The sequence below is a fragment of the Humulus lupulus genome, chromosome 4 (genome assembly GCF_963169125.1).
Source record: "Humulus lupulus chromosome 4, drHumLupu1.1, whole genome shotgun sequence".
Taxonomy (NCBI): domain Eukaryota; kingdom Viridiplantae; phylum Streptophyta; class Magnoliopsida; order Rosales; family Cannabaceae; genus Humulus; species Humulus lupulus.
Genome location: NC_084796.1, coordinates 50,853,994 through 50,877,594, shown reverse-complemented (window position 1 = coordinate 50,877,594; position 23,601 = coordinate 50,853,994). Strand labels below are relative to the sequence as shown.

Below are 23,601 nucleotides of genomic sequence, written 5' to 3'. Positions count from 1 at the left end.
CCACTTGAATTTTAAAAAAATATTTTCTCGAGCAATATCAGAATCTATAAGATTGTGCATAAACAAATGTATCTTTCGATTTGAACATTTGCATAGTGAATACGATTTAGATTATACTAAAGTGACACGTAGTCTTGAACTCTATTTCTAACATCGTACCACGCACCAACCTTTCAAGGGTGTAATCAAAAAGCCCGTGTGTTAATGGCCATGCACGTCTATCCCAATATAGTGAATGCTCTAGAAATTTTGCCCAAAATTCCATAGGAAGCGGCCCCACATCCACATTCACATAGGTGAGTCTATCAAGAGTACTCCTGTAGCTCGGTACTCCACTCCACATAGAGTATAGATCTCATTAAGAGTTTCTATTAACTCATCCTCTCATCGCTTCAGGAATTCATGCTTCTATATGCCTTAATGGAAATAGCATGATCCAACTCATATCACTTCACAACTTGTTATTACCCATTGAACCTAGTTCTTGGGATCTCCAGACTTTAGGTTGGGTTACCATCATGAGTGATTCATCATTCTAAGGGCAATAGTCCCATTCCTTTTGATGTTTTATGGACTTTCCCTCTAGCTAATCCTTTCGTCAAAGGATCTGCTAAGTTATCATCAGTGCGTACATGGTCCACTCTAATAGCTCCTGTTGAGAGAAACTCTCTAACAATACTATGCTTACGAAGTATTTGTCGTCTCTTACCGTTGTAATAACAATTCTGAATTTTTGCAATAGCTGCGGTACTATCGCAGTGGATCAACACAGCTGGTATCGGTTTTTCCCATAAAGGGATCTCAGCTAGCAGGCTTCTCAGCCAACCTGCTTCTTCACTACCTGTAGCTAGTGCTATCATTTCAGACTCCATGGTGGATTGTGCCAAAATAGTCTGTTTCTTAGATTTCCAAGAAACAGCTCCACCAACTATACTAAAGATATAGCCACTTGTTGCTTTGGAGTCATCAGATAAAGTGTTCCAGTCTGCGTCACTATAACCTTCAAGAACAGCTGGAAACTTCTGATAATGTAATCCAAGGTTCATGGTTCTCTTAAGGTATCTCATGACCCTTTCAATTGTATGCCAATGCTCTATACTAGGTCTACTAGTAAACATGCACAGTAATCCCATAACATATGCTATGTCGGGTCTAGTACAATCAGTGGCATATCGAAGACTGCCAATGATGCTCGCATAGTCAGATTGTCTCACACCGTCACCAGTGTTCTTAAATAACTTAACACTTGGATCATATGGTCTGCAAGCATGTTTACAGTCAAAGTAATTGTATTTCTTTAGAATCTTATCAATGTAGTGAAATTGATCCAAAGAAATTCCCTTTTTCAGACCGGGTAATCTTAATACCAAGGATTACATTCGCTTCTCCAAGGTCTTTCATATCAAAGTTAGCACATAACAAAGATTTCACCGCATTCACAGCATGGATATTCGAACCAAAACTGAGCAAGTCATCCACATATAGACATACAATAGTGCAAATGTCATTATCAGATTTATAATAAATGCATTTGTCACTTTCATTCACTTTAAACCCATGTGAGCTAACTAAATTGTCAAATTTCTCATGCCATTGCTTATGTGCCTGCTTAAGACCATATAGAGACTTATCCAGTTTACAAACCTTATGTTCCTGGCCATGGATCACAAACCCTTCAGGTTGATCCATATAGATCTCCTCTTCTAATTCACCATTCAAAAAAGCAGTCTTAACATCCATTTGGTGAACAACTAGATTGTGAATGGCAGCTAGGGAAATCAAAACTCTAATGGATGTTATTCTTGTAACAGGTGAAAAAGTGTCAAAGAAATCTATACTTTCTCTCTGCCTAAAACCCTTGGCTACCAAGCAAGCCTTGTACTTATCAACAGTACCATCGGGTTTCAATTTCTTTTTCAAAATCCACTTACAACCTATAGGCTTACAACCAGGAGGTAAATCAACTAAGTTCCATGTATTGTTAGACTCAAGAGAGTCCATTTCATCATTTATGGCTTCTCACCAGAGGTCAGCATCTAAAGAAGACAAATCTTATTGGAGGTTAGTAGGATCCTCCTCTAATGTATAGACATGGAAATCAGAACCATAATCTTTAGCAACTCTAGCTCTCTTACTTCTCCCAGGTTCTGATTCTCTATCCTCAATATGCTCATTACTCCTAATCCTAGGAATGTTGCTAGTAGATGCGCCCCCACTATTTCTCAATTTAAAAGGGAATCTATTTTCATAAAAATCAGCATCATAAAACCTATATGCTTTACTATTAATTGCATATCCGATAAATACACATTCATAGGCTCTACTTGCTAGCTTAATTCTCTTAGGATCAGGAATACGAACATAAGCCAAACAACCCCACGTTCTAAAATAAGACAGGTTAGGTTGCCTATTTTTCAAGATCTCATATGGTGAAACTTTGCTCTTAGACTTAGGAACTCTATTCAACACATAACAAACAGTCAAAAGAATTTCTCCCCACTAATGAGATGCAGCACCAGAATTCAATAAAATAGCCACAACAGATTTAGTAAAAGTTCGATTCTTCCTTTCAACTTTACCGTTCATTTAAGGTGAATATGGTGCAGTGGTTTCATGTACAATGCCATGTGAATTATAAAACTCAATAAACATGCTTGAATCATATTCAGTTTCTCTATCACTACAAAACCTTTTAATTTTCTTATTGAATTTATTCTCAATTTCAGTCACAAATAATTTGAACATGTCAAGCGCATCACTTTTATTTTCATTAAGTACACATAAGTAAAGTCATAACAATCATTAATAAAAGTGATGAAATAACATTTACCATTCCTAGTTAACGTTCCATCAAGTTCACAAATATCGGAATGAATTAAATCTAAAGGCTCAAATTCTCTAGTAACTGATTTATGTGGTGTCTTAGTTATTTTTGCTTGACTACAAAAATCACATTTTTCAAAATCGTTATCTGACACTTTAGGAATTAAACCAATGTTACTCATGTTCTTAATAATGTGCTTATTAACATGACAAAGTCTAGCATGCCAAACATTAAAATCACACAACATATAAGCAGAAGGAGAAACTTTATTGAGTTCAACATTTAACTTAAACATGCCATCAGTAGCATAACCCTTCCCAACACAAATACCATTCTTAGTGATGGTGTGCAAATCAGCTCCAATAGTTTGAGTAAACCCAGCCTTATTAAACAAAAAATCAGAAACCAGATTCTTTCTCATCTCAGGAGTATGCATTACATCTTTCAGTAATAAAGTCTTTCCTGAGGTAAACTTAAGCTCCACATTCCTAATCCCAGCAACAATAGTGGTGTGGGAATCTCCCAACAATACTTTCTTATCATCAGTAGCAGTGTATGTTTTAAACATAGCACTATCATAACAGACATGACGTGAAGCACCAGTGTCTACCCACCACCCATCTAATCCACCAATAAGGTTGATCTCAGACATCATAGCTATAAAAGCTTCTTCAGTCAAGTTAGCCTGCGGAGCAATGCTTGGCTTGTTCCTACACTTGCGTGCCATATGACCTGGCTTGTTACAGTTGTAATAAAGGAATTGTCCAGAGTCATTCTGTTTAGGTGGAGGTTGCTGCCTTCCAGGTTGGTTCTTGTTATGGTTCTGACTTTGATTGTTATTTCGAGGAGTATTCTGGTTGTTGCGGTTGGAATTTGAATTCGAGTTGTGGTTATGATTCTTAAATTTTTTGCCATTAGGCTTCATAACCGCAGGTGTGGACTTCTTGGGGTTGTTGTTAGAGACAACAAGCACCTCTTATTTCTGGTCTTGTTTCCTTGCTTCCTCCTCGATACGAAGGCGGGTGATCAAACTCTCTAAGGAAAATTCCTTAGTCTTATGCCTGAGAACATTTTTAAAATCCTTCCAGGAAGGAGGTAATTTGTCAATTAAAACAGCAACTTGAAACTGTTCATCAAGGGTCATACCTTCTGAGATAATCTCATGTGCGATTTTCTGAATTTCGTGAGATTGGGCCTCCACAAATTTATCGTCCACCATTTGATACTTCAGGTAGCGACTGACAACTTATTTTTTAGTCCCCGCCTCTTCTGTATCATATTTCTTTTGCAGCACCTCCCAAAATTTCTTTGCTGACTTGTCTGAATTATAATAGTCATAAAGACCATCAGGTAAACCATTAAGAATAAAATTCTTACAGAGGAAATCGTTTTCAACCCAGGAGTCCAATTCCTTCTGTTGCTTCTCGCATTCAGTCTCTTTGTCCTTGTCTGTTGAAGGTTCAGAGACGACCGACTTCAGAGCAGTGACGACAAACGCAACCTTCTTCATGGTCAAATAAAATAGCATCTTTTGTTTCCAACGCTTAAAATGCAAACCCTCAAAACGAAATGGCTTGTTAATATTAGTAGAGGCAGAACCAGAAAAATCATCGGTAGTAGCCATAGCAGAACAAAACGTCTTAAAATTGATAACTCCTAATTGAAATAAAAATTGGAACGAATTACCGATTGATTTTCTGGCTGAGTCACGAACTATGTTGCTCTCTTTAAGACGTTTCGCAGCTCTGCCCCAAGTGTGCATGATAGTTTATCAACCATGCTGTCCCTAGGATAAAACAGCCACTGCGATACCTCTCTGCACCGAAAGGCTTCGCTTTTGTACACCCTCAAAAGCTCAGAGAAATTCGATTATTTCATAAGAGAATATTTTTTCTTAGAAAAAAGATGTATCTTCTCGTTTTTCTGATCTGACTTATGTAAAGAAGTCGATCTGTATAAAACGTTTTTCAAACGTGGGAGAAAATATCGTGGTCATAACAGTTAAACGGATCACGTTTACTGCTTCTTAAAAAATCGTTTTAAAATTTAATTAATAAATAAATATATTTATTTTATTATTAAATAATCCGTCAGCTCAGCTCGGTCGGCGGCGGCGCGCGTGTGGTGGTCAAGTGTGTGAGTCCTCATCCATTCGCACAAAACTGGGTACCCCTTAGGGCACACCCCAATGGATGACACTTGCATCTTATATACACTCTTAGAAGAGTGTTTCAAATCCATGTGAGACTTTTCACATATCACACACAATTATACTTTTTCAATTTTTTTTAACAATTCATTTTAACTTTTATCAAAAAGTTCCAACAGATGTTTTTATTGGACTTCATTTAGCAAATTTTAAGAATGGTAAGTTATATATATATATATATATTTTTAGAAAGAAAAAAAGTGTAACCTTGATTTAAATTGATGTCAAATTTATTAGCATAATCACTTCACTTTTTGTTTACCATTATATATAAATATTTAGAGAGCTATACTTTGTTTATTTTGTTTTCTTGTTACACAAAGTGATTTGGTGTAGAGTGATAAACAAGGTAGAATTTGAAAATATTACTTAACTGTCCATATATAATAAAATAATTATTTATGTTAGTTTATTGGTTATGATTAAACTAGTTTTAATATATAAAATAAAAATGGTAATGATAAACAGGACCAGAACACCATATTCTTTTTCTGGTCAGAAGTCTGTGTAGCTTGGCTAGAAACAAATGTATGTTACAGGTGTATGAAACGTGTGAACTATACACACGTGCATCGATAGTTGTATTTATTTAAGAACAACTATATATTATAATTGAATATCACATTAATACAAATATAAATATTTGTGTTGAGCATTTATATAAAAAAATAAAATTACTACGTGTGGATGCCAAAAATCCACCAAATAAAAACTCTTTAGTCCCAAGTTGGAACATAGGGACAAAGGTCACTTATTCATGCTATTGGGCCCGAGCCTGTAGGCCTTGTTGAATACAAGAGATCATCTCCTGAGAAACAACACATTATGAGCCACAAGGTTTGGCCCTGCTAAGCTAAGGGGCCACATTGAATACTGCAAGAGGATAGGTGCACAAGGCCCTCACATAGTGAGGTCCGACGTGCCCGCGCAAGGCTGACATGCTCACAGGTCAAGATGCACTCATACGCGTAAACGCTGCCAAAGACGCCTGGAACATAAACCCATGGATGCTCAATGTTCCATGCTTATAAAAGACCCAAAGAACGCACTTAGACCCCCATACGCCTACACTCTCATTAGGTCCTCGGGCCATCAGGGATGCACCTCCAAGCGAGGCCATCAGGCACGCGCCACCAGCGAGGCCCTCCATGGCCCCAAGGTGGCCTCGCCACTTATGCCCAACATGGCCTCGCCCATGGCCCCAAGGTGGCCTCGCCACTTAGGCCCAACGTGGCCTCGCCCATGGCCCCAAGGTGGCCTCGCCCATGGCCCCAAGGTGGCCTCGCCACTTAGGCCCAAGGTGGCCTCGCCCATGGCCCCAAGGTGGCCTCGCCACTTAGGCTCAAAGTGGCCTCGCCCATGGCCCCCAAGGTGGCCTCGCCACTTAGGCTCAAAGTGGCCTCGCCCATGCCCATGGAGTGGCCTCGCCAGATAGGCCCCATGGTGGCGGCCTCGCACATAGCCTCATGGGAGTCACATTCGCAACACATTTGGCCCCGTGAACAGCCAAGAGAGTCGCACCATCAATAAGCCTTCCGAGGGGGCCTCGCAAAGGAATGAGAGCTACGTCACTGATATCGCCCAATAAACTCCTAAGCGGTCGCAGTAGTAATCGGGCTATGTCGTATCCACAGAGAGGTAAAATACAAAATTAAAGGAAAGATTAGTAAATTAAAAATCATAAACTTTGGAAAAATGTGAATTTGAAAAAGAATATAAACATTAAATGAATAAAATCGAGGAATTAGAATCAGAAAGAAAGTATGGAAGGCATAAGTTTCATTCATGCAAACATATATATATTTTAAAAATTGATTCATAATACTCAACTATAATTCTACACCATTAATTATAGTTGGAAAATATATATATTAAAGCTCACCTTAAAATATGTTCTTTAATTAAATTATACTAACTTCTAATTTTAAAACCTATCATATTATATACTTTAGAGTGACAAAATACCAATGGCAGAATGCAGTAAAAAGCATATAATATAACAAATATTCTAAATTAAATTAAAAACCTAAATTACATAAGAAGAGCATGACTAGACTTATGTAAAATATAATAATAAATTTAGAACAAAAATTAGAAGAAAATAAATTTAATTGTAACAAATATATAGAAATGAAGAACAAAATAAAGAATCAATATATTAAAAATATAATATAACACATGAACTCCACTCTAGCCTTTCCACAAGAAAATTTAGCCTAAAATAGGCATTGTTTTCACTCAAGAAAATGTAAAAGAAAAATAGGAAAAGTAAGTGTTTTTCTCTCCAATACTCTCTACACTCTCCTTACACAATCTGATATAATTTTAACCCATTTGGTACTCTATTTATAGTGTAAATAGGACCCAAAAACGTGCAAAACCGTGTATAAAATAGTGGGAAAGTGGCTCAAAAAGCTGATGAAAATGGGAAGTGGCTGCTGGTAAAGTGGAGACACGGACTGACGCAGGGGATGCGTAGCAGGCTGTGGTTCGCTGCTGGGCTGAAGGCGTCAGTCGTGGTCGGCCCGTGGGGAAACATGAGAGGCGCGTCAGGCGCGCGCATCAGGTCGTGTCAGTCCGTGCAAGGACAGGTGGCGACTTCTGACTGGTTCCGCAGGCTGGCGCGTCAGGCGGTGTGGGACCGTGGCAGGCGTCAGGTGTGCCAGCGGCTGGCTTCGGCGCGGCTTGACTTCGGCGCGGCTCGGCTCGGATGGAGTGCTGACGGCTCACGTCAGGCGGCTGGGCTAATGGCCTGCTGCCACGTGGCAGCTGCTGAAAGCTTGGGCTGGGCTCCGTTTTTGGGCCTAGTCACCTTCAAAAATACCACTTTATCATCACTTTCTTTCGATTATATTTATTTCTTTCTTCTTTCTTTTTGTTTGTGTCAAAAGTACATTTTATTTCCTGAAAATTAAACACAAATTAATCAATAATTAATATTTTCAAATATGAAATATATGACAATAAATCCATGAAAATGTTATTTAAAACTTAATTAATTTTACACTTAAAGATTAATAAAATGATACTTTTGAACACTAATCACAACCCCCAACCAGCTTATTGCTAGTCTCTAGCAATTCAAGCGAAATGATAAATGTCAACATGATATATTTTAGGTCAAAAAATGATAAAAGAACTTAAGTATTAACACAAAATGTTAGTAACAAGTCAACAAGAGTTATCAAAATTACTTCGAATAAATCTAGAGTTGTGAGTGTGTGCACCAAACTTGAACCTTCTTACCGCAAACCATAGCACATAAAGCCTTTGAAATTATGCCAAGTAAAAGTCTCAACTCCATTAACCTCTCATGTAATTGAAAATATTTAAAGTTCAAGGGTTTCACTCATGGAGTTGGAAAAGAAGTAAGCACTCATCAAATTGGTATATATTTAGGACAAACTCATAAATAATTATTGAAACGAAGATAGGATAAAAACTATTTGGACAACCACCATAAAGAGTACCACAAAACCAGTTTTTCGGGATTTTAAGTTGAATAGACAATCTTTACATTTATTCTAAGAGCCATAAAATAAAACATGAAATTAATAAACACACTTTTTTTTTTTGGACACAAGAGACAACATAATTGAAAATGATAGAAATATTGCTCTTGTGTCTTTCTCTTTCTTTTTTTATATATATATATATATATTTTTTCTTCTTCTTCTTCATATATATATTTTTTTTCTTTTTCTTCTTCATGAACAACATAATAAAAGGCTCTCTAATAAGATTTGTCTATAGAAAATATTATCCCTAAAACATCACCCATTCATACCACAATACCTTGTCCAAATAATTATAACCATCTCTAAGAATCAATAAAAATTTAAAAATTGTTTTCTCAAGTCTCACTTCTCACACAAAAGAATGAATTACTTAAACATGGCAAATTTCTAAGCAAATATGTGCTAACAACCATCTTACCACAACAATTGGCATGTGCATTAGGTAACTCTAGAGAAACTCTTAGTAATATAGATAACAAAAATTGACTCAAAAGTAACATTTTGCAAAAATAAATAAGTAATTTGTTTTAAAAATTTGACCGTGAAAATATTAATATGACAAAAATCAACATGAACGTGCATGAATATGCTCACCACCCCCAACTAAAATCTGACAGTGTCCTCAATGTCTCAAAAGATAATAAATGTAAAAGAGCAGGGAAAGAGAACACCTGGATAGCGAGCGTCGAGTGATAGAGCGAATATTGATTCTCTAAAACATGAAAAACTCAAAACACAAAATGATAATAAATAAAATAAAATGACAAAAGGGAAATAAACAGAAAACAAACCTATGTATAAACAATTTGGAACACTACTCAGACTTGGTAAACCGGTTCCACGAGAGTGACTTCTTCAGGCTGGGTCACCCTCTCTATGTAGTGTTTTAGTCGCTGGCCATTTACTTTGAATTCTCTCCCATCAGTTGGGTCTATGACCTCAACAGCACCGTTGGGAAAGACGGTTTTCACAACATATGGGCCAGTCCACCTTGATCTCAGCTTGCCAGGGTGGATATGCAGACGAGAGTCATAAAGATGCACTCGTTGGTTTGGCTCAAATTCTTTTCTTAGGATCTGCTTGTCATGGGTCGCTTTCATTTTAGCCTTGTAGATCCTAGAGTTGTCGTAAGCATCATTTCTTAATTCTTCAATTTCTGACAACTGAAGCTTACGATTGAGTCCTGCCGCCTTGAGATCAAAATTTAGGCTTTTAACTGCCCAATAAGCTTTGTGTTCTAGCTCAACAGGAAGGTGGCAGGCTTTACCATAGATTAGCCTATAAGGAGACATACCAAGCTGAGTTTTGTAAGCAGTGCGGTACGCCCAGAGAGCATCGAGAAGTCTTGAGGACCAATCTTTGCGGTCAGGATTAACCGTCTTTTCTAAAATTTGCTTAATTTCTCGGTTGGCTAACTCAGCTTGGCCATTTGTCTGTGGGTGATAAGGCAATGCAACCTTGTGAATTACACCATATTTTTGCATTAAGGTCTCGAAAGAATAGTTGCAAAAATGGGTGCCTTGATCACTTATGATAGCGCGTGGTGTGCCAAACCTAGATAACACATTTTCTTTTAAGAATTTCACAACAGTTGTGTTATCATTATTTCGACAAGGCACAGCTTCCACCCATTTTGAGACATAGTCTATGGCGAGGAGAATGTAAAGGTAGCCAGAAGAAGGTGGAAATGGTCCCATAAAGTCTATCCCCCAACAATCGAATATTTCTATTACAAGAATTGGGTTCAATGGCATCATATGTCGTCGGGACAGGGCACCTAATTTCTGACACCTTTCACATGACCGACAGAAATTGTTAGTGTCTTTGAACAAAGTGGGCCAATAAAGACCACACTGTAAGATTTTTGCGGCAGTCTTTTTCATAGAAAAATGACCACCACAAGCTTCATTATGACAAAAGTTCAGAACACTAAAAATTTCATCATCTGGAATGCAACGTCGCATAATTTGGTCGGGGCAATACTTGAAAAGATATGGGTCGTCCTAATAGAAGTTACGAACCTCGACCAAAAATTTACGTCTATCTTGTGCACTCCATGCAGTTGGAAGTTTGCCAGTCACTAAGTAATTGACAGTATGAGTGTACCATGGCAACTTAGTGACTGCGAAGAGATGTTCATCAGGGAAGTCATCTCGAATGGCTGGGCCATCAGCAGAATCAGAAAATTCAAGACGAGATAAGTGGTCCGCTACCACGTTTTCAACTCCTTTCTTGTCTTTAATGGTCAGATCAAATTCCTGTAACAGAAGGATCCACCTAATTAAACGCGCCTTAGCATCCTTTTTGGAAAGGAGGTATTTTAAGGCGGAATGGTCCGTGAAGACTGTGATAGGTGAACCAATCAGGTAGGAACGAAACTTGTCAAGTGCGAATACTACAGCAAGTAACTCTTTTTCAGTGGTAGAATAGTTCATTTGAGCACTGTTAAGAGTTCTACTTGCGTAGTAGACAACGAAGGGCTTCCCTTCCCTTCTTTGACCTAAGACTGCCCCTATAGCATAATTGCTAGCATCACGCATGATTTCGAACGGTAAGTTCCAATCTGGTGGCTGAATGATAGGGGCGGAAGTGAGTTTTGTAACGAGCGTTCGGAAAGATTCCTCACACTCAAGTGTCCAACTGAACACAACATCTTTTGCTAGGAGGTTTGACAAAGGGCGAGCAATTGTTGAAAAGTTTTGTATGAACCTCCTATAGAATCCTGCATGCCCAAGAAAAGACCGAATGTCTTTAACAGTCTTGGGGGTGGGCAGCTTTGATATGAGTTCAATCTTTGATTGATCAACCTCAATTCCTCGTTCCGACACGACATGCCCCAAGACTATGCCTGATGGCACCATGAAATGACACTTTTCCCAGTTGAGTACTAAGCCTTTCTCTTTGCAACGTTTAAGCACAGACTCCAAATTGAGAAGGCTTGATTCAAAGGAATCTCCAAATACTGTCAAATCATCCATGAATACTTCCATACATTTCTCGATCATATCACTAAATATGCTCATCATGCATCGCTGGAAAGTGGCTGGAGCATTGCACAGGCCAAATGGCATACGCCGGAAGGCAAAAGTACCAAAAGGACAAGTGAATGTGGTCTTATCCTGATCTTCTAAGGCAATCTCGATTTGGTAATACCCTGAATAACCATCGAGAAAGCTATAGAAAGGATGACCTGCCACACGTTCCAATATTTGATCGATGAATGGAAGTGGAAAATGGTCTTTGCGGGTGGCTGCATTTAATTTTCTATAATCAATGCACATGCGCCACCCAGTTGTGACCTTGGTAGGAACAAGTTCCCCTTTTTCATTTGGTACCACTGTTACCCCAGATTTCTTGGGAACAACCTGAGTTGGGCTGACCCATTTACTATCAGCAACAGGATAGATTATGCCAGAATCAAGAAGTTTCAAGACTTCAGTCTTTACTACTTCCTTCATCGTTGGGTTCAATCTTCTTTGAGGGTCACGACGTGGTATAGCCCCATCTTCCAATTGAATGTGATGGGAGCAAATTAATGGACTAATACCTTTGATGTCAGCTATCGTCCATCCTAATGCATCTCTTTGTTCTTGCAACACATTGATGAGTTGGCACTCTTGTGTGGCAGTGATCTTGGAGGATGTTATGACAGGAAAAGTGTTGTCAGCTCCCAGGAAAACATGCTTAAGACCGTCAGGAAGTTGGGCCAACTTTGGTTAAGGAGCTTGTTCAATAGATGGTTTTGGTGTTTCTCGATCTTGAGGGAGTTCCTCAAAGATTGGATTCCAAAACATGGTTCTTTTAGCCTGTGAGTGTTTGACGATTTCAGGGTTGATTGCAGACTCATCAGGCCCAGAACTTTCTGAAATTTGGAAGAGGTGATTAAAATGACTAGAAGTGTATTTTGATTCGACCTCTTCCGAAATAAGTGTATCGATCAGATAGGATTGGAAACACTCATCGTTGTCAGGTGGTTGTTTGCCGATGTGGAAAACATTCACTTCTAGAGTCATGTTCCCGAAAGAGATTTTCATGAGACCATTCCTACAGTTAATGAGTGCATTTGCTGTTGCGAGGAAAGGTCTACCGAGAATGATGGGAATTTTGGACTCTATACTTACTTCAGATTGAGTGTCCAAGATGAGAAAGTCAACAGGGTAATAGAATTTTTCAATTTGAATCAGAACGTCTTCTACTATTCCCCGAGGTTTCTTAACTGATCGATCAGCTAGTTGTAGCACCACAGATGTGGGCTTGAGTTCTCCTAGACCTACTTGCAAGTATATTGAATATGGCATAAGATTTACACTTGCTCCTAAGTCTAGAAGGGCTTGACCAAATTCTTGTTCCCCTATATGGCATGAGATGGTGGGACAACCAGGATCTTTGTACTTCGGCGGTGTTTTGCAGTCAATTACCGCGCTAGCTTGTTCTGCCAAGAATTCAGTTTTCTTGACATGATGCTTTCTTTTAACGGTGCATAAATCCTTGATAACCTTAGCATAAGCCGGCACTTGTTTGATCACATGCAACAATGGCAAGTTGATCTTCACTTGTGTTAAAAGGTCTAGGATTTCACCATGATTTTCCAGTACCTTTCCAGTGGATTTCAAAGCTTGAGGAAAGGGTGCCTTTACTGGAATGTTTATTGGCACATCATCATCTGGAGCGGGCATTGACGTACTCGTTGTCTTTGTTAACGGTGAAACCGTACTTTGACCACTTCGAGTAGTGATGGCATTAACCTCTTTGAAATTTGTATCTGCAGAGGAGGAGGTTTGTGCCATGTGTTGCCCTTTTTGATGGATTAGAGGTTGAGCGGGAAGTTTCCCATGCTCTTGAATAGCCAAAGTAGTGTTTAGCTTTGTCATTTGGACTTTCATGTCTTTCATTTCCTCTACCATTTGTGTGAAACAAGCTTTGAGCTCTTGAGTTGAGGCTATTTGAGTTTGTGCAAGCATTTGCAAAGTACTCTCAAGAGAATTACTTGACTGCATGATATTTTGAGGAGCGTTGTATGATTTTGGTGGTTGTTGCTGCTCAGGCCTCCATTGGCTCCCAAATGCTTGGTTTGAATCCTTCTAGCTGAAATTTGGATGGTTGCGCCAACCGGGATTGTAAGTGTTTGAGAAAGGGTTATAAGGTTTCTTGTAATCCCCTAAAGCATTACATTGTTCCTCTTTTCCTCCTCTTAACTCACTAAGAGTTGGGCACTCTTGCGGTTGATGTTCCGTTCCTCCACAGATGAAGCATGGATCTCGTGTCTCTACCTTTGCAGCCAGGTGGATTCCTCTACCTTCTTGAGATTTGAAAGCCTCGAATTGTTGTCTCAATGATTCAATTTGGCTTTTGACGTTGTCATCTTCCCTTAATTGGTAGATTCCAGTTGATCGTGGCTTGTCCATAGGACTCGGTCCATTCCATGTGTAGGACTTTTCAGCAAGAACGTCGAGGTACTCGAAAGCTTCATCAGGATCTTTTTGAAGGAATTCGCCATTGCACATCATTTGTACGAATTGTCTTTGTCCGATTGTGAGACCGTCATAGAAATAGCTGATAAGACGCCAGCTTTCGTATCCATGATGTGGGCATTGATTTATCAAGTCTCTAAACCTCTCCCAGACCTGATGGAAAGTTTCATGGTCTTTCTGGATGAAGGTAGAGATTTGCCTCTTAAGGCCGCTAGTCTTATGGGGCGGGAAATATTTGGCAACGAATGCTTTTGTCATTTCGTCCCATGTTCCGATAGATCTAGGCCTACCAACTTTTTGCTTTGTCTTTGAGTGAGAAAGGAAAGAATTTCAATCTCACAATGTTGGTGACATCAGCACGGTTGTTGAATGTAGCCACCACCTCTTCGAATTCCCGAATATGCACGTACGGACTCTCATTTTCCAACCCATGGAAGGTTGGTAAGAGGTTAATCATGCCGGGTTTGAAATCGAAATTTGGCATATTGTTGGGATACATTATGCACGAAGGTGTGGCTGTACGCGTAGGATGTAAATATTCCTGTAGCGTTCTTGGTTGGACTTCATCTTGATGAGCCATCGTGGGTGGTTCAGGAAGTCTCGGTGAATCAGGAGTGTTTGAACGAATGGAAGAAAACGACGAACTAGGAGAGTTTTCTAAAGTTTCTACTTGTTGTCTCACAAATCTCCCTTGTGCGTCTCTGTTTCGTGGCATAAATATTTTTTTTATTTTTTTATTTTTTATTTTGTAAGTATTATAAGCGCAAATGTGTAATAATGTAATAAGTATACACCAAAATGTTCCCAGGCCAATTGGAAAGGCTGCCAAGGTACCACTTTAGGTCCAAGAGCTTTTCTAGAACTCCCCGAGGTTCTTAGAAAAGATTGGAGGGTAATGCTAACACAGGCCTTATTTAAGAACCAATTTTTCTAAGACAGAACAAGTTTGGTTTTTACTAATTTCCACGATTACACAAATGTTCTCAATACTTTGTTTGCTTTATTTATTTATTTTTTTTTTTTTATGATTTAAAATTTTATGCTTTTTTCGGACAAAAAAAACCTAAATCTAGAAAATAAATTCTAAACCTAAAAATAAAATAAAATAAAATAAATAAATAAAAATAAAAATTAATAAGGAAAAATAAAATAAAAGAGAAATTAAAAATTATACTACTTTTTTTTTAAATAAAAAGAAAAAATTAATTTACTATGCAAACCTTTAATTGTAGAATTACCTCCCTGGCAACGGCGCCAAAAATTGATATCGCCCAATAAACTCCTAAGCGGTCGCAGTAGTAATCGGGTTATGTCGTATCCACAGAGAGGTAAAATACAAAATTAAAGGAAAGATTAGTAAATTAAAAATCATAAACTTTGGAAAAATGTGAATTTGAAAAAGAATATAAACATTAAATGAATAAAATCGAGGAATTAGAATCAGAAAGAAAGTATGGAAGGCATAAGTTTCATTCATGCAAACATATATATATTTTAAAAATTGATTCATAATACTCAACTATAATTCTACACCATTAATTATAGTTGGAAAATATATATATTAAAGCTCACCTTAAAATATGTTCTAATTAAATTATACTAACTTCTAATTTTAAAACCTATCATATTATATACTTTAGAGCGACAAAATACCAATGGCAGAATGCAGTAAAAAGCATATAATATAACAAATATTCTAAATTAAATTAAAAACCTAAATTACATAAGAAGAGCATGACTAGACTTATGTAAAAGATAATAATAAATTTAGAACAAAAATTAGAAGAAAATAAATTTAATTGTAACAAATATATAGAAATGAAGAACAAAATAAAGAATCAATATATTAAAAATATAATGTAACACATGAACTCCACTCTAGCCTTTCCACAAGAAAATTTAGCCTAAAATAGGCATTGTTTTCACTCAAGAAAATGTAAAAGAAAAATAGGAAAAGTAAGTGTTTTTCTCTCCAATACTCTCTACACTCTCCTTACACAATCTGATATAATTTTAACCCATTTGGTACTCTATTATAGTGTAAATAGGACCCAAAAACGTGCAAAACCGTGTATAAAATAGTGGGAAAGTGGCTCAAAAAGCTGATGAAAATGGGAAGTGGCTGCTGGTAAAGTGGAGACACGGACTGACGCAGGGGACGCGTGGCAGGCTGTGGTTCGTTGCTGGGCTGAAGGCGTCAGTCGTGGTCGGCCCGTGGGGAAACATGGGAGGCGCGTCAGGCGCGCGCGTCAGGTCGTGTCAGTCCGTGCAGGGACAGGTGGCGACTTCTGACTGGTTCCGCAGGCTGGCGCGTCAGGCGGTGTGGGACCGTGGCAGGCGTCAGGTGTGCCAGCGGCTGGCTTCGGCGCGGCTTGACTTCGGCGCGGCTCGGCTCGGATGGAGTGCTGACGGCTTGCGTCAGGCGGCTGGGCTAATGGCCTGCTGCCACGTGGCAGCTGCTGAAAGCTTGGGCTGGGCTCCGTTTTTGGGCCTAGTCACCTTCAAAAATACCACTTTATCATCACTTTCTTTTGATTATATTTATTTCTTTCTTCTTTCTTTTTGTTTGTGTCAAAAGTACATTTTATTTCCTGAAAATTTAACACAAATTAATCAATAATTAATATTTTCAAATATGAAATATATGACAATAAATCCATGAAAATGTTATTTAAAACTTAATTAATTTTACACTTAAAGATTAATAAAATGATACTTTTGAACACTAATCAGTCACCTAGTGGCCACATGAGTAGGGCCATGCACCAAGGGTCCCATTCCTTACACCTTGAGACCCCTATGCTTAGAGGCTCTAATACGAGTCGAATGGAATGTACTTGTATGACCTAGTACTGAGTATAGACACCAGTACCAGTGGGACTGTTGGGGTAAGAGTTATGGCCCGTACGTCTACGGCAAAGGGTCAGAGTCGACACCACTACCACTTGCGCCACTACGCCTGCCGCCACTCATCAGACATGGGTACAGACAAGTAGTGGAGACATCCTCCTGACACCTGCTCCTGTACTGATGTACGACCACAACCTCTGAAGCCACTCCCCTGACATAGTACTTATGTACCATTTGGTCCCCTGGACCACCATGTATCTAAGGCCATTAGAGCCTACTATAAAATGGACTGGAACACCACCTGAGGGGGGGTTGGAAAATTCATTGTATGCAGAGGCTATTAAGCAATATACATTTTTCACTCCATTGTTCATCTGTGTTTATCCTTTCATAAGTTAATTCTAAGTTCTTATCTAAACATCGTTGCATTTACCTTTGAGTTTTCCGACCTAATTTCGTTGACGAGATTTCACCGTCAACACTACGTAAATGTAATGGTATGCTGCTACAACGTAGAAAGGAGTGAAGTACGGAAATAATGGGGTATCAGTCACTGTCGACTAAGATTCCCTTTATGAGAGGGAAATCATAAGTAGGGACACATGTAGGGTCAGGATGGAAAAAGAGGATTGTGCTCCACTCGATTACCTTTACGTGTGGGACTGTGGCTCGAACAATAAAAAAAACTCACTTGAGAAGTTAAGTCTCAAGTGAGACTGGAAATTCCAATTTTTTTTTTCATTTTAGACCCCCAGAATTTCTGTTAATTTTCCTAATTTAGAAATAATAATATTTTGTTTGTAAAAAAAAAAAAGAAATAGTAATATATTGTGACCACTTTTTGTAAAAAAAAGAAAAAAAAAATTGTAATATGTTATTTGGATGTTTATATTAAGATATTATATTTTTAAGATTGTACTCAGTTGTTTGAATGGGTAGAAAATATTGAAGTTGAAAATTGCTAATTTGTTTGTTATTTTAGTCTTAGGACGTGACTCTTTGGGCTTACCTCCAATTACTCTTGGGGGTGTTTGTTTTAAGTAGTTGAGTTGCCTTGAAAAATGTAGAGAGACTTAGGATGGATGTAATATTAAACTCTTGTGTACAAAAGAGTTCACTTTACCTTTAAAATACATGTGGGGCCCACACAAATTATTAACTTTACTCCCTTAAAATTTAAACCAAATATGAGAAGGGATTTAGATTCTCATTCCCACTTTTACTTTTCCTCATTCCAAACAACCCATTATTAGAGTAAAGCCTCTCAAAGAGTAATGTTGTTTTTCATAGGCTTCTTTATTTTTTATTTTAAATAATCAGAGTGACAAGAATGATGGAAAGTCATCCAACTGATAACTTGATTTTAGTGTCGTTTTAAGATGTGTTTTTATGGTAATTTTGAGTCTTTTTGTTTGTTTTGTGCAAGATTATGCTTGTGTTTGTCTTTATTGTAGGGAGGTGCTATGAATCATGAGATAAATGTAAAAAGAAGAGGAAATTGTGGAAAAAATGAGTTTCTAGTGGTTGCTTGACTCCAAGTGGCGCTAAAGATGAGTTATAATAAGTTTTTGATGAAGGAATGATGTTAAAAGGTTAAAATCTGAAGAAAAAAAATAGAATTAAAGTCGCAGCATGGTCTTAAGGGCTGCGACTCTAGAAAAATCAAAGGCTGAAGGTTTGCTGAAAAGAATTAGAACCGCGACTTGGCCAATAGAGTCGCAGCGCTAGAAGAAACAGAGGCAAAACCCATGAAATGCATCAACACGTGGGCTGCAACCTGGGTTTAGAGGGTCACTGCACCTGGAGGGCCTAGCCAGATGTTGAAGGGCTTAAAGAAGACATGGGCCACGACCTAGGAAAGGCTAAGTCACGGCCCGCCTTTGAAAAAAAAAGAGGAAATCAGTTTTTTTCAGTATAAATTCACACTTTAGGTTTTAATTAGGTTTAGGTTAGATTTTAATTACGAATTTAAAGAGTAAATTTAATTCTGAGACAATTTTTTCTGCACTTTCATATTTTTATTTCTTCTACAAGCTTTTGAATTTTATGTTTCTGAATAATTATTTTGTTGTTTTAGTCATGTCTGATATGAACTAAATCCTCTATCTATGGGTTAATATAGTCGCTTGGATTTCTATTTAATGTTATTATGATGTTCTATTGATTCTTCTTCTTTATTCTAATCTATATAATGTTTGTTTAATGCTAGTAAATATCTTATCAATATTTGCTTGATTTATGATTTTGATTCAAAATTTGAAAGATGCGTGATAACTCTACAAAATAGAGTTATTTTACCACATTTTGTATGCTAATTGTTGCTTAGTCTTTGAGTTTTTAAGTAATTTTGCATTTATTAGTCTTATTGTAATTTTATAGATTTTTATATGTTTTTATAGATATTTGATTGTAGTATGTTGTAGTTTAATTATTTGAAATTAGTGTTGTTAGATTGAAAGTTAAAAAATGTGATTTTATTGAACTTAATTTCTAAAGTAAATTAATATTTTCATGATCTTAATATGATTTATTTTATAATTGAAAATACATGATTATAATTTAATGTTTATTTATTTTGTAGGATGTATTTTGCATTTTTTTATGCTTGAAAACAAAGAAGAGAAGAGAAAAGAAAAAAATAACAATTTTGAAGAGGCTAAAGAAAAGCCTCCATGGCCCAAGCTTCAGCCTAGCCTCCACAGGCCCACTCGGCCCAGCCAGCTGCCTTCTCAAGCCCCCATGCCAGGCCCACACGTCCAGCTGCCACCTTCGCCCCATCGAAGCCCATCACCCAGCTGCCACCTTCGGCCCAGCGAAGCCCATCACCCAGCCAGTCACCCGAGCCTCTTGCCTCCAGCCTTTGGGCCCGCTTGCACAAACCGGCCCAATCCAAGGCAGCTGCCTCCTGCCAGCCCAGGCCCACGTAGCCCAATCCGCCTGCCAAGCCACCAACCACCTCTTTGGTCCTCTTGAGCCCAAAAAATGTTCCCTTGTCCCCTTTGTTCAAAAATGCCACATTTTTACCAAACTTTTCTAAACATTTTCACCACAAAATCATCATCACCCCTACAATTTACCCCTACTTGCCATATTGTTATTTATTTAATTAATTTAATCAATTTAATTGATTTAAATTGATTATTTTAATACTCTCATTTTGGCTATATATAGAGAATTTTCAAGACCATTTGGGGGGGGGGGGGGGGGGGGGGGGCTGGAAAGGGGTTACACTAAAAAAATTCTACACTTTCAAGACCACTCCACTCCATTATCTTCATATTTTTCTTCTTTTTGGTCATTTTTCTATGAGTTTTTAGAGAAAAAATTTAGGGGTTCCTCCTCCTCTAAATTTTCCTATTTATGTTTGTAATTTCTATGCTAGTTATGAGTTTATAATATTTTTAAGATTATTAAGGTGATGATGAAACAATATGTAACTAGATAATATTTATGTTGTATGTTGATTTTCTATTTTGTGCAATAAAGTTTATGGATTTTCTCCTTCAAATATATTCTTTCATCTTAAATATCTTGTATTTTTTTATTGTTAGAACATATTTACAATTTGTTATTCATCAGTGCAAAATCATAATATTCTTTGATTAAGGTGTGCCATTAAATTGTGCACATCAAATGCTTAGAACAAAAATATTATGTTTTGCCTTATAAATAATATTCATTGATTTATTTATTATTTCATTAGATTGATTTACATTAAATACTTTGAAATTATAATTTTAAAAGTGAAGATAAATCATACAATTCTATAATAATTTGTGCTTAAATAGAATATATAATTTGAATAAGTGATAGTTGATTAATTTATACTATTAATGAAATTTGGGAATCAATGTACTTATAAATATTATTGAACTTATATTTTGTGGATTCTAATACCTTAATAATCTTATTTTACCATCTTGATTTCTACTATTAATTTATTTTTATATATTGTCTTTAATTTCTTTATTATTGTCTCTTATTTGATTTTCTTGTCACAAATTCTCATCAATCATTGGACCTAGGTTAGAATATATTAATTTTGGTTTAAAATAGTTTTCTTTTTTATTTTAGACAACTCCTTTGGGTTTGACCTCGTGCTTACTCGAACACTATACTTCATATACGATTCGTGCGCTTGCGAGTTATAAATATTTAAAACATACCCGTTTCGGGTCCATCAAGTTTTTGGCGCCGTTGCCGAGGAGTTGCAAGAAAAAGAAACGAATTTTTTCTCAAGGTTAGTGAATTCTTCTACTAGTTATTTAAATGTTTGCATTTAAAAAAAAATTATATATACAAAAATATAAAAAAATATATATATTTATATAAAAACTAAAAAAAAAAGTAAGAAGAAAATTTGGGACGGTTCTACCACCTATAAAAAAAAACTTATACTTATATATTTATATTTATTGTTTTTTTTAGTTGACAACACTTGTGCCACCTATTTGTCTTTTTAATTTTTATAGTTGACGGCACTTGTGCCTCCTAATTTTGTTGTAATTTTATTTATTTTATATCTTTGTTAGTTGACGGCACTTGTGTCTCCTCGTTTTTGTGTTATTATTATTTTTATTATTATTGTTATTTTGTGATAGTTGATGGCATTTGTGCATCCTAACTTTTTATTTTATTATATTGTTATTAGTTGATGGCACTTATGCCTCCTAAATTTTGTTTAATATGTTAACATTTTTTTTGTTTTCTTAATTTTATTTTATTTTTCTTTTTACCTTAATTGTCATTTAAAAAAAATAATTCTTTAGTTTGTCATTTAGTTTTTACCATATGAATCATTTTTAATTATAATTGGAATTTTGAATACAACTATTATGCGCAATCAAATTTGAATTATGGAAAAATTAATGATATGTATGATATGCATGAATCTCTTGATATCCCTTTTACCCCCGCCTATAATCCAACTTTTTATGGAGTCATACACAGTCTCCAATAAATAAAATGCATGAATTCAACATGCATAATCAAAGTCATGCCCAATTCGACCTATCATATCCCATTCAACAAGAAACGAGTTCATCTTTAGAGGATACCCTACAACAGTTAATGCAATCAACCTACCAAATCTTACAAGCCCAATCTCAGTCAATCTAAAAAATTGAGACAATAGTAGGACAACTTGCAACTGTTATAGAGTTGGAAAAATAAGTTTATCCCAATCAACCCATTCCCAATCCAAATAGTCAAATTCAAAGTGAAAAAGAGAATGAAGTAGTTGAAGAACTTGTAATATGCATTCAACCCCCTAATGAAACAAAAGAGTTGAATGAAATAATTTTCGAGGCTCATGAGGAAAATGAAAAATATATAATTATATCTCAAGAGCCCATAATTGAACAAATTTGTATATTTACTCAAAATGAAAAGGAGTCTAATATAGATATGCAATTTTCTTATTTTATTGATATTCCATTAAAATTGCATATTTCTAATTTTCTTGAAGGTGTGATGTTATCAATTATTATTTATGGCATTTGCATCAAAGTCATAACACACCCTACAAATGAAATTCTACACCATCGATTGGGTGTAGGTTAAAAGAAAAAAAAAATTATAGTCGAGCTAAAGACTATAAAATAAAGCGCTTTGTGGGAGGCAACCTATACTTTTCATGTTTCATTTTATATTTCACTTTTGTTATGTGTTTTTGTTTCATGTTTTTCAAAAGTTTGAAGGAAACTTCTTGCCCAAAAAGAAAAGAAGAGAAGAAAACAAAGGAGTCAAATCAAGGAAGCATACATCAAAGGGAGTAGTTCTTTGTTTACCCAAAAACAGACTACCTGATGACGTGGCATGATTGATCTACACGTGGGATGCACGTGGCAGTTTTAAGTAAGAGTATGCTGCTCAACCCATCGACCAGGAGATCATTGGCTTATCAAGTATCATAATTATGGACGACCAACCTGGTCGCATATACTCAGTTATTTCCTTCAAATATGCTATCTTGTAATTACGTATTAATTGTAATTTTCATTATTATTTAGATACACATGTATTAAGTGTAATTAAGATTCATTGGCCCATGAAAACCTCCTTGAGCCTATAAATAAGAATCAAATGGCTCAAGAGAGGGGACTTTTTGATTTTCCAACATTTGGCTTGAGAACGCTTAAGCTGAGAGATTCTAAGAGAGAAAAAGAGTGTTGTTATCCATCACAATTGTATTTATCTGAGATTTAGTGCAACTCGTGAACCCTAGTTCATTAATCACTGTTCTTGGAATACTATATCAATAAGAATACTAAGTGGACGTAGGTTGTTACCATTCTATTGGGGCCGAACCACCATAAATTATTTGTGTCGTTTACCTTTTCGTCTGAAGTTCTTCTCATTTTCATCTTAATTTATATCGTTTATCCGACTTCGTGTCATTGACCAATTTGAGGGTCAACATTTTGGTGCTTTCATTGAGAGACAAACTCAAGACTTCCAATAAAATCAAATGGCAAAAACATCCAGAAAGACGGGACAAACTTCTGGTACTACATCTACCCAGCCTCCTCCGCAAAATGTGGAATAAGATGAACCACAGTTGGATTTCGAAGAGGAGGAAATGGATTCTGGGACCTTGAGGACAACACTGATTGTGTTGCAGGAGGAGTTAGCCAATCTGAGGGCTAATAAGGAGAATGTGGCTGAGACGATGGCATTGCAACAAAGGGAAATTGACCGACAACGTCAAGAGTTGAGCGAGCGACAGGC

General features: G+C 36.8%; 1 non-coding gene across 1 annotated transcript; it reads left to right on the top strand.

Annotated features, from left to right (window-relative positions):
• The first annotated feature begins 14,125 nt into the window (after window positions 1–14,125).
• On the top strand, window positions 14,126–14,232 carry LOC133833479 (small nucleolar RNA R71). Its single transcript, XR_009892856.1, has one exon. It is a non-coding gene; the product is annotated as a small nucleolar RNA R71 (small nucleolar RNA).
• The last annotated feature ends 9,369 nt before the right edge of the window (window positions 14,233–23,601 follow it).